The sequence below is a fragment of the Grammomys surdaster genome, unplaced genomic scaffold, assembly GCF_004785775.1.
Source record: "Grammomys surdaster isolate TR1022 unplaced genomic scaffold, NIH_TR_1.0 242, whole genome shotgun sequence".
In the NCBI taxonomy this organism is placed as follows: Eukaryota; Metazoa; Chordata; class Mammalia; order Rodentia; family Muridae; genus Grammomys; species Grammomys surdaster.
In genome coordinates, this window is record NW_021604687.1 from 9812477 (window position 1) to 9825319 (window position 12843).

Sequence of the window (12843 nt, forward strand, 5' to 3'; positions counted from 1 at the left end):
GCTCAATCCACAGTAGTGAATTGTGTACATCTTTAGTGAAATGAAAATTTCCCTTCCTGATCCATTCTACCCTTAACAGCCTATGGCATTAGTTCTACCAGTGAAGTTATAAGTAATATGAGATAATGTAAATACATAAGGCTGAGACAGGAGGATTGCTGTTTGAGATTAAGATCTTACTACTCTCCAAGGCTGGCCTCAAACATGCCAGGGAGCTCAGGCTCAGGAGCCTCCTGTCTCGGCTGAGCCATGTTTAGCTTAACGATTCATTGTTTTTAACCCTCAATTGTATCTATTTGCTCATATTTTGGAGAATTCTAGAATTAAAAACAGTCTCTCCATTTTGAAAGCTTTAATTTACTTGCATGGTTGTATACTATTTCTAGTAAGAAGTTTGATGGACCTAGAAAGTGTTCAGTGTTGAGAGCACTTACTGCTCTTGCAAAGAACCCAAGTTCGCTTCCCAGTACCCACATGGTGGTTCATAAGGGTCTGTAACTCCAGTTCCAGGTGATCTGACACCTTCCTCTAGACTCTCAGATTTCTGCATGCCTATGGTGTTCACAAACTCTCACAGGCACACACATATACATCCGTTAAAAATAAATAAATATATTTTTCATAAAAGAGATGTAAGAAGTTTCATTACTCTTGTAGGAAAATTTCTAAAGAGACACTCTTGGGATTTTCACTAATTGGAGAATTCTGAGACTTCGCCAGAAAGCCTTGAGCTGTATCCCTCATCTGTTCTGGCACTGCTTGAAGCATTTGCCATCAAGAAGAACACCTTTCTCCACACTGAGGAAGAATGTCTTATATGGTTTCTCTGATGTCTTGTGTGCAGAACTCTTAGGTAGCCAGAGGCCTTGCGGGTTTTAAGCCTTGTTTTATTCTTGTTGTTCTGCCCTGTCTGGGGAAGTGTCTCAGAGGCTCTTCAGCTCCGTCTTGGTGTGTGGATTGAAGCTTTAGTTTCTGTGGGCATGCTCCTCATTTCTGCTCTTGTTTCCTGTTCTCTGACGACCTTGCTTTGGTTTTGTCATTGTTTTCTTCTGGTTTTTTGAGTCCACATGACCCGTTAAAAGCATCTGATTTTAAAGAATTAATTAATTAATTTACTTTATATCTCAATGCTGCCCCCACTCCTGAACCCCCATCACATAGTCCCTTCCCCGCATCCTCCCTCCCCTTCTCCTCTGAGAGAGTGGTGCCCCCTCCCTGGATATTCCCCTATCTTGGCAGATCAAGTCTCTGCAGGACTAGGTGCATTCTCTCCCACTGAGGCCAGACAAGACAGCCCTGTTAGGGGAGGGTATTCCACAGACAGGCGACAGCTTTAGGGATAGCCCCCACTCCAGTTTGGGGGGATCCACATGAAGACCAAGCTGCACATCTGCTACATATGTGTGGGGAGGCCTAGGTCCAGCCTGTGTATGCTCTTTGGTTGATGGTTCAGTCTCTAAGAGCCCCAATGGTCCTGGTTAGTCGACTTTGTTGGTCTTCCTGAGGAATTCCTATCCCTTTTGGGGCCCTCAATTCTTCCCCTAACTCTTCTATAAGACTTCCTGAGCTCCTTCCAACATTTGACTGTGGGTCTCTGCATCCTTCTGAGTCAGCTGCTGTGTGGAGCCTCTCAGAGGACACTTATGAAAAACAGTTGATTTTTTTCTCGGTCCTCTGTGGTGCCAGCTTCTCCACTGTTTACATCTCCTGGCTATCATGAGAAACCAGAGTGGAACAAACCAGAGTGGAACGTGACAGAGACCAACCAAGGTCAACTCATGGTCAGCTAGCTGGAGGCACCATCTGCAGGACACACAAAAAGAACCAAGCAAGAAAGCCCCGAGCTTTGCTGCATGTACTTCATCCCACACTGCACTGAAAACTGACATCCCTTAAAGAAATCCAGACACTGGCATGAAGGGCTCTAGATATACCAAGCCCTTGGGATGCTGGGATTTGTTTATTAACTGACAGTTTCTTTACATTTTTAAAGACCTGTGTGTGTGTGTGTGTGTGTGTGTGATTGAGGTGTGTGTCACATGTGTATGCTGGTAGAGATTAGAGAATAACTTTGTAAAGTCAGTTCTTTCTTTCCATCTTTATGTGGGAATTGAACCCAGGTTGTCGGGGTTGCACAGCAAGTGCCTTTAACCACTGAGGCATCTCGCCAACCTCTTGTTTGCTATTTTTGAAACAAATTTTTGATTGTTAATCTGGTTAGCCTGGAACTCACTACAGAGACCAGGCTGACTTTAAACTCTCAGGAAATGATTCTGCCTTAGTCTCTTGAGTGCTGGAGTTAGAGGCTTGCTCCATGGCATCCAGCTCTGAGTGCAGTTTTCTAAGGAAGGAGAAGTTCCCAGTACCCAACCCCACCCTCTAGAATCCAGTGGCCACTTGTTTCTGGGAAGGTTTTATAACTGGGCACAGTTGGGTCATCTCTTGCACACAAGTCTGGAGCCTTTGGACTAAGGATGTCACTCTGGTCCTCACGTCTGCCAGTGACTTTCACAGTTTCTTTCGCTTCACTGAGCTCTGAAGCCCCTCAGTACCTTTTGGAGCCTTCTGGGCTGGAAGCTGGTCCTGTCCTGACAAAGCCCACACAGACAGTGCTGATCCTATTGACATAAAGCAAGGGACCTCTCAGCCTGTCTCTGTTTCCTCATTCGAACTTCCTGCCTTCTGAGAAAGACCTTCCCTGAAGATAAATTTGGCTTTGGGAGACATTATGGTCATGCATTGTGACAATACACTAAACCATTCTTTTTTTTTTTTTTTTTTTTTTTGCCACGAGGTGTGTTTTATTTTCATCAACCATACAAATAATTTTCTCCCAGGGCAAACCGGTGAAATTTGGCAGTCCGATTAGTGTGTGGGGGGGGTCCCCTTCAGAGACCCGCGGGCCAGTGGCATCATCACGGAGTGCCCGGGTTCACAAGTCCAGCTTGTAGCTCGCGTCCATCTTGCAGGTGGCTCTTCCTCCACATCATGAGGGGGTCTTGGAGATGACGGGGTGGGGTGGGATGGGGAAATCTTCCTCCTCCTAAAATCCTAGGCTTTTAGGAGATTTCACTCCTCTTTTCCTGTTCCATGATCTCTTTGGTCGGCAGGGTGTTCTTCTCCTGCGTCTCGGTTTTCTTCAGCTTGGCCTTATCGAAGCTGGCGATTTCCCCCATGTCCGGCTTGTCTGCCATTTTCTTACAACTCGTGGATTCTCGTTCTGAGCTCGCGCTCCAGGTGATCCCACTCTCGTTGCTGCAGCAAGAGACCCACTAAACCATTCTTAATTAAGTTAGGAATCTTAAAATCAGTGCCACAGGGTCTACGGCTATAGCTCAGTTGGTAGAGTTTTAATATCACGAAGACTGTTTTTATGCCCTGGGTAACCCTATGACTGTCTCCAGTGGTGATGGGGGATGGTCTGCTTGTAGCTCTGCTGTGATAACAGCTAGTGAGTTCAGGGGAGCTAGTCAGGGTACACAGCTCACCAGCTGGGTGCTACTGAGCCTAGCAGAGGAAGCTCAAGCCTGAAACAACATCCTGATGGCTCTGGGTATGAATGAGTGACTGGTCATCATTCATGGCAAACCTGAAGCCAGTGGCCCAAGGTTGTTTACCTCAGGGACAACGATAACTTTTTTTGCACAATGGCCCTGCTCCAGAGCAATCTTGGACCCAAGTCTAGTACCAGAACAATCAACTCTAAGTTGTTTGAGAAGGCTGTGTACATTAAAACAGCCATAAATCAAGCTAATGAATCCCACAGCGAGGAGAGAAATCCATTACATACATACATAGGGCTATTACTCCAGGACTCAGTACTCTCGCCTTTGAGGGCATAAAACGCAGTATTAACAAACTGCCCTGTAAATGGAAAACATCTCACAATTGGGGATGGATTGGAGAAAGTCCCCCCCCCCCGCCAACCCCCAGTATATGAGCATTTTAGCAAACTTTCTCAGGACTTGGATTTCAACAAGGAGGAGGGTAGAAGTGCATTGCTTGGCTCTTGGAAGGGTTTCAGCGTAATTTGCTGGGTCCCTTCAAGCAAGGTGAAGTGTGTCTCCACAGAGCAATAAAGAAGGGAGACGTGGCTATTTGTGCGTTCACACGAATTCATGGCATCTGAAATTGGTTCAGACTTTCTGGACTAAATAGACAGCCCCCCCCACACACACACACCCGAAGATGAGCAGTAATGTTGAGGACATCCTGAGCTTTCCCAGATGTGCCCAAAGTAGAAGTTTGGACTCAGTTTCGCCTGCCAGGCAACCCAAGGTCAGCAAAGCTGCATTTCTAAATGAAAGTGCCAGTGCTGCCACCGTCCTCATTTGATTTCCATTTGCAAATGAACAAGAATGATTTCTTTCACTTGCCCTTGGTGATTAACTGTTGGCAATCAGTGTCCTACACACAAATGAGCCTGTCCCAGTTTCCAGCTCCAAACACTGGACACTTCAGAACATCACCTCCCAGGTTTCTGGGTCAAGATCCAATAATGCTTTGTGTCTTGACTTGGCGTCTGGCGTCAGCACTGGTTTCCACCTCAAGGGTCTCCAGTAGTTTCAGTCCTGTTTGGGGTCCTTGAAGTAGGCGGTTACTCTGGACTTTACCTCTGTGGCTTCCGTAAATGACACGGCTGGCTGGCTGTAGAATGCTCACATGTGGGCAAAGATATGGGGGTGGGGGTGATTTGGTGCTATTGATTTAGGATAAAAATACCTGGGAATGGGGGTGGAGTTTGGGAAGACGGTTGGGTTGCTAAAGTGTTCGGCTTTGCAAGGACATGAGCTCAATCCCCAGAACCCAGTTTGGTTTGGGTTTTTGTTGTTGTTTGTTTGCTTGCTTGCTATAAAGCCTGGCATGGATGTATGCCACACAGGATCCTAATGCTAGGGGGGCAGATAGGTAGATCCCTGAGACTCATTGGCCAGTCAGCCAACTAATTTACTTGGCCAGTTCCAGGTCGGTGAGAGACCGTATCCTCCACCCCCAAGGAAAAGGTGAACAGTACCTGAGTATACCTGAGTTTGTTTCCTGGCTTCCACATGTACACACACATAAAGGCATCGTGCACCCCTGCAGACATACAGAGGGATGGGAAGCAGACACTCTCCTGAGGAACAATGGAAGCACTTCGGTTGTTTGTAAATTCTGAGTTCCCCCACTAACCTCTCAAGTCTCAGCAAACTTTCCCCCACCATGGTCTGAGGAATCTGTGAAGGAGCAGTGTCCTCAGCACAGAGAGCTTCCTTAACACCTAGGGACCAGGATTTACCTGCTTTGCTTTCTGAGTTGTCTGATTTGAGCAAGCAGCCTCACACTCGTTCATGCCACCAGAGCTGAGAGCTACTCCCACAGCCATCCTCACACTGCAAAGCAAAGCAGGCCCTCACTCCTATAAGTTGCCTTTCACTAGCTTCTACCCTCGGGAGCTCCTGTCACCAGTAGTTTCAGCATTGTGCTGTGAGGAAGACCAGGCAAGCTGACTGACAGGCCCATGAAGTGAGGAGTTGTACCCAGTCAATAGCCCTGCAGGTGAGGTGCTACAGAAGCTGCCCTTGCAAGCCCATACAAACCACTATGACACAGTGTGAAGGAGAAGGGAGCTCGGCCTTTCGTTTTGTATCAGTACACTTTGAAAGGAGCTGCTACATAGCACTAGCAATATGTGCATGGTGGCACCTTCAGTTTCAGCCACCCTCTGTGTGTCCAGGTGACAAAGATACCCAGACACCTCCACCTCCTTCCCAAGTGCTGGTGAAAGGTGACACAGTTCATGGCTGCCTGCATTCTGAGAGCTCCTCTTTCCACTTCTCCTATATGTGTGTCCCCAAGAAAGAAAATAATTTTAGTCCATTTCTCGAAAGGAAGTCTCGGGCTGGAGAGATGGCTCAGTGGTTAAGAGCACTGACTGCACTTCCAGAGGTCCTGAGTTCAAATCCCAGCAACCACATGGTGGCTCACAACCATCTGTAATGAGATCGGATGCCCTCTTCTGGTGTGTCTGAAGACAGCTACATGTATTTATATATAATAAATAAATAAATCTTTAAAAAAAAAAGAAAGAAAGGAAGTCTCCAGTCCCTTGTGGGCAGGCTCTGAAGGTGGAGAAGGGATACAGCTGCTCACTGTATCCAGACTGTGCTACCTGAAGTACAGAGACATACAGACAATACCTCTGCCTATTAGAGATGATGACTTATTAGGATCGATGTAGGATAGTAGCAATAATGGCAAAAGATGATGAGACTATGGATAAATAAAACCATTCGCAGGCCGGCAGGGGAATCGGGTGGCTAGAGCTGGGCTGGAATAAGGTTGGTGGCTCCTCTAGGAATTTCTTGGTTTGTTGTTTTTTTTTTTAAAGATGTATTTATTTCATGTATATGAGTATACTGTCGCTATCTTCAGACACACCAGAAGAGGACATCAGATCCCATTACAGATGGTTGTGAGCCACCATGTGGTTGCTGGGATTTGAATTCAGGACTTCTGGAAGAGCAGTCAGCACTCTTAACCACTGAGCCATCTCTCCAGCCCTGTTTTTTGTTGTTATTGCTGTTGTTGTTGTTGTTTTAAGATGTATTTATTTTATTTATATGGATACACTGTAGTTGTCTTCAGACATACCAGAAAAGGGCACCAAATCTCATTACAGATGGCTGTGAGCCATCTGATTGTTCCCATGTGGTTGATGGGTTTGAACTCAGGTCCTTCGGAAGAGCAGTCAGTGCTCTTAACTGCTGAGCCATCTCTCCAGCCTTGTTTTTAATTCTTGTTGTTTGTTTGCTTTTGTTGATTTTGATTTTGTTTTATTCTTCTTTGTTGTGATTTGCTCTTGTTACATAGCCCAGGCTAGCCTCTAACTCACAATTTTCCTTCCTTTGTCTCCTAAGTACTTCGCAGTTCCCTTTACAATTTAAAAAATGAGTACTGGCAAAGATGGCTCAGTGGCTAGAGATGCTTTCTGCCAAGCTGATGTTTGATGGGGTGGGGTGAGGAAACTTACATGGAAGAAGAAGAAAACCAACTCCTACAGGCCGGTCCTTCGGTCCTTCGGCTTCCACAAGCACACCATAGGCACAGCAGGTACCACTTAGCTGTGAATGAATACAGATTGCTCGGAGGAGTGTGCAGAGCTGGTGTGAAGTACTGAGGTAGGTGACATGTTCTCTGCACTCTTAGTGGGCCAATTTGAGGAGGAGCCAGCTGATGGGTCACAGAAAGCCAGGATTATCCGCACCCCACTGTGACTACCATTCTAAGAAACTGAGGAGATGGAAAGCCCAGTTTGAAGCGTCAAGGAGGGGCTAGGTGGCAGCCAAGGCCTGGAGCTGTCCCCAGCAGCCTCCAGCCTGTTCACACCCATCTACCATCTATTAAGGATGAGCTGTGACCCTTAAATCGCCAGGTAATTAGCTTGGGGCCAGGGAAAGGGTTTGCTGAGTCAGGTGCCACCGAAGAGACCTAAGCTGAGAACGCAAGTCACTTTTTCAAGGTCACATGCTGAGATGGTGCAGCCAGCGGTGACAGGAGGCTTTTACGATTTTTTTTGAGTATTACTTTTATGTTTCATATTTTTTGAGGCCACGAGTTCTGAACAGCTTGGGTTGTCTATCCCTCACAGGGCTGGGTTGTCCCTGAAGAAAGTCCCTTTTTGCCTCCCTTGTACCCCTTTAGACAAGATTTACTGGAGTCCAATGAACCTTGGTTCAACCTTGTTCCCAGGTTCTAAGTGGTCATTCCACTTAGACATTTAACTAAAAGCCCTTTCCATACAACCGACTCCCACAGGCACGCTGCCAGCAATTAATGAAAGATGATAAAATAATAAAAGCGGTAATGCATTAACTGTATTATGCTTGCCCATTTGGGCAGTCCTTTTCATTATCTCCTTCTTATGGCCGGGCTCCAGCAGCATTTGAAGAGCTTCTTTACTACCAGGCTGCAACTGCATCGGCTCGAAGATGAGCTTCTTAGAATGAGCTGCTGGGCAGTCTACCCCTCGGGAGCTTGAGCATCCTCAGTAGGGGAAGGAGGCAGCACCAGCCACCTCCACCCCATGCCTGCCTTAGAGACTGGACTGAGAACTCACGATGACAGATTTCACTTTTTGGACTCCCAACTCTGAAATAAATTGGTTTGCTAATTAAGAGAAATGATGCACAGTCTCCATTCGCCATTTACCTGAAGAACATTTTGATCTAAAAACTGAGTGTCCCTGTAGAGAATCGTGAATTCCAGGTCACTCTTCCTCACAGGCATGCCCAAGGTACTTGCTGCCTGGGATTACAAAGCTCCTGGCACATTGCTCCCCGGTTTTACTAGACTTCCACATCACATATTGAACTGAAGGCCTAGGCCTGGTGTACTAAGTGGGAAATGGCCAAATCTAACATCGGTGCACTCTAAGCTCACCTATAGAGATGGTAGCCACCGTGTAGAAAATGACACCACTCTGATCAGTGGGAAAAGTTCAAGCAATCTGTCTAACAGGATGAGCATGACGTCTGGGGAAGGTCAGACTTTGTGTAACTCAGTTCAGAGGAATGGATGCCCACAGCACACGATGACTTCTGAGACGTTCACGTTCCCATGGGACGGTGTTAGCCAATCACTCTCAGAATATATGAGTGTGAAATCCAGAAAGTTCTGCTAGCCTGACACTGGAAGTAGCCTTTCCATTAGGAAGCGACAGAGATGGGAAGGACCTGCATCTCTGGCACATGTTTGAGATGCTACACCTGGCCTGAACTTCGTGTGACTTGAGAAGGGGCTTCCAGATGAGAATGTAGTGGCTACATTCTCATAGATGTGTAGATATCCTGCATCAGGGATAACAAATCTCCAGGCTCTGTGCCCAGTACTCACTGTAGGAACCTGGATGAGACCAAGGATTGTTCAGGGCCACAGTCCAAGCAAGTCCTTATTTGCACTCCTTTCCCAGGGAGTAAGCGTCTCCCAGAGATGCAGCAACATGTCTGGTCCTGACCACCCTGTGCCGAGCTTCCCTCACACTGATACTGACCTCTGGTTTCTTAACTTCAGCTTGGCTGGATGCAACCTACTCTCCAGCCTCTTCTGTGTGTCTTACATCCACCTCCAATTTTGGTCCCATTGTAGGCAAGAGAGGCTCAAACCTCTACCTTCCCAGGGAACTCACGGAGGCAAAGCCTAGTGGCTGAGGACCTGGGTAGGAAGGTAGACCCCAGAGATGGGCAGTGGGAGCCTTTCTGCCATCGCACTACTGACAGGAACTTCAGTGGCTGGTTTTCCTCCTCCTCCATCCTCCTGAAGGAACTTGGCTGGGTTTTCTGCACTAACCATAGGAAATGATCAAGACTTCAAAAGAGAATGTCTTTGGGAGAAATTGCTGCTGGCACCAGGTGGCAAGATTCCTTTAGGGCCTCAGAGAAGTTTATGGAGGACAGGAGGAAGTTTGTTAGCTACAGGGCAGGTAGGAGATTCCTCTTTGGTTTCATTTTCCTTCTGGTTTAACTGAGAGAGTAGCAGCAGGAATGGTCCTTCCCTAACTCTCTCTTGTGGACTTCCTTAAAGTCATCTGCTGTGATAGTAGTGGGTCCAGGACGGTCTTTCGGGCTTAGAGCTTTACTGACTGACTCTTCTTCTAGAAGGGTCCTAGGGAAAGCCTCCCCAGGTCCAGTGTTGTGCTCCAACACTTCTTTAAGATGGGAGGACCAGAGAGGCTGGGAAAAGAGGGACATAGAGGTCACAGGTAATTCCAGACAGCTGGGGACAGAGGCATCAAAGACAGAAGTGATTCTAGAGGCTGGAGGAGAGGCCAAGATCTTCCCCCACACTCTAAGCTTTTTCTCACTCACCTCCCCTCACAGGCTTTCTGTAATGCCTTTTGCCTCCTGCTGAGACTCAAGGTATCTGCTGGCATTCTAGACTGATGGCTTTGTCCCTTGTTGGTGGCCTGGCTGAATCCTGCAGGCTCTTTCTCCAAGGTGGCCTTTCTACTCTGATCCCCTTGGGAGGTGGGAGAGGGGAAACATATCATCTTAGCCCAACAGCTGCTATAGCCTTCCTGACCTTGGATTTGGCCCTTAGGACAGCGAACACCTTCAGTACTGTTCAGAGAGAACGGAGAGACCTGCTTTAAATCTTTCAGAAAAGACTTGATTGTAGATGTCATTTTAGCTGCTCTCCAGAGCAACCTCACCCTCTGGAAGATGAGGGGATTCACGATTCCTAGGGTATTTGTCAAGAGAGCCAGTGTTGCTTAAAGGATAAAATAGGTGTGCACTGGTCAGCCATTAAGAGCCCATCCTCATTCCCACAGTATGTAAGCTTGACCGCTCAGTGGAACTGATTTGCTCAAAGTCAAGGCCATGTGGCTGGTATATCCCAAGCTGGTCTTTTGTGAATGGTTTACGTTGTTTTATTTTATTTTCTCCATTCTGAGCTGGGAAGATACCCTCATAACCTTTCAATTTAGAGCTCTCCTCTCACTCTCTGTGGAATTCCAAAAGTGCTGCCAGGCTGGAAGGAAACCGTCAATTAATTGTCAATTCTTCACATTGAGCAACTGATTAATTGGCACAATGTTATCTCTAAATCAGTGGTAATTAATTACTCTGTTCTTAATCTTGACCTTCAGAGTGCTAAAACTCTTCAAATTGCCACTGCTCCTGAGTCAGGATGACAGATGTAGCGACATTCTTCCTATAATTTGTTCTGTGCCTAAACTTTCTGCCTAAATGAGAGTACAGTGGAGCCGGGTGGAGCGGCGCTGGCCTCACGAAGACATCAGGTGCACTGTGAGGAAACTGAGCTGATTCCCTGGAGAGTGGCAGGTCATCTTACCAGTGTTGAACATCTTCCATCACTAGCCTCTTCCCAGAACAAATCATGAAGAATGCAGGGACTGTGCTTCCTCGTGGTTTGCAGAGCCGGACAACAGTCCTCTAGAAAGGACCCCCACTGAAGTTCTGTCCCATTCCGGTTCTGGAAGGGAATGGTGTCCCCAACCTATTATTTTCAGTTAGCTGCCAAGCCTGGCTAAAGTGACCACACACAAGGTTACTTCCTTTAACTGAGCCCAGATGACCACCCATGTCCTCCCCACCTATGGTAGAAGAAAAGATCACGGGGTTCATTTAGGACAGAGAGGCTTCTGGTCTGTAACCCTGCCTGGTCTGTAGAGCCCTCAAAGCCCATTCTGGACCCAGATCACTGTCCTTGGGTTTGGTGGGGAGTCTCCACAGGGGCTGTGGAGGAGGGCTCAAGGGAAGACAAATGACCTGTTTGCTTGAAACAGAACTTGTTTCTAATCAATACTTGGGGAGCAAGGTCAGAACAGAAACTTGGGAAAGATAGGGAAGTCCCAAGTCCTGCAGCTAGGACAGGAAGTATTTAAAGCTAGATTCAACTTTTACACCTCAAAATATAAAGCTGTCAATTTTCATTAAGAATGAAGCAAAATGAAATCTAGAGGGTGCCAAATAATTAATGACTTTTAATAACCCTAATAAATTCCGATTTCATCAAAACCACGTTGCTTGTCATCCTGTGCGGCCAGTAGGATGGAAAGCAGGAGGGGCAAGCACCTGTGGGAAATGATGCAGCTGACATTCTTTCCAGGTACATCAATTATCATTAAAGAGCGATAAAGACGCCAGAAGAGACTGTGTTAGCACCTGATGTGGAGGCCTCCTCGTTTAACACTGGACCCATTAATTGTAACGACTACTTTTGTGATCCCACAGGTAGAGCACAAACTAATTCACGGCTCTGGCAATCCTGGAGGCCTTTGTACATTAAGGAGTCTGATTTATTTCATATAAAGGAGGATACTCAAAGTCCAACCAAGAAAGGGTCATTCCACTATCTTGTTCCAGACAGTCAGAGGCACTAGGTGAAATATGTATGTCTCCAGACTCTGGACCACCCTCATGGGAGCAGATGGAGCTTGTCCACAGGGCTGTGTGAATTCAGCATCCAGCTCTGGAAGTCTGAGGAAGAGTGCCTGCGTGGCGGGATTTATTTTTAAATAGGTTTTTGTTTTTTTCTAAAAGTTTATTTACTTTTATTTTATGTGTATGGGCATTTTTGCCTGCATGCATGTCTGTGTGCTATATCTATGCAGTGCTCCAGGAGACCAGGAAAGGATATCAGTTCTAAAACTGAAGTTACAAATAACTGTAGGTCACCATATGCTGGGTGCTGAGTTCCTCTATAAGACCAGCAAAAGCCTTTAACCTCTGAGTTGTCTCTCCAGAATAAAAAATAAAGTTATTTAATGTCATTTGGCTTTTACTTCTGGCTATCCCAGGTGGTGGTCATTTGGATTCATCAGTTTTGACTTAGAGTCCTGCTGCACACGGGGACGGGGGCAGGAATTAGCTTCCCATTGTTCTACAAGACTCCTAAGTGGCTCTATGGATATTGGCCCTGATGGAGGTGAGGAGGGCATATTGAGTAGAAGCAGGTCCTCTGACTGACCAACCGGTCCCATCCTTTCCTTAGAACCGCAGAACAAGGGTATCTAAGCAGCGGTGGCCAGAGCTCTTTAACTCATTATGAGAAGAACATGGCTTGCCAATCTTGTTCTTCAGTCACAGGATGATTGAAACCAGTATAGTCAGAGCTATCTGTACAGTAGAATATAACATGCTGTAAAGTTCTGGGCAGAGTATCTAGGACTGAGGACCCCAAGCCCCTCTCTCCTTAGGAAACATTGCTGCCTGTGGGAGATACACAGGGTGGACCGAGATGGTCCTTACCTGTCACCTAGCTCTAGGCCAATGCTAGCAGCAACATGACATGAAGGTCCCAAGGATCCTGGGGCCTGATCTTTGTAGACATACTTCTTGC

General features: G+C 46.7%; 1 pseudogene; it reads right to left on the reverse strand.

Annotated features, from left to right (window-relative positions):
• Positions 1-3059: 3059 nt before the first annotated feature.
• On the reverse strand, positions 3060-3252 carry LOC114627099 (annotated as a pseudogene).
• Positions 3253-12843: the final 9591 nt, after the last annotated feature.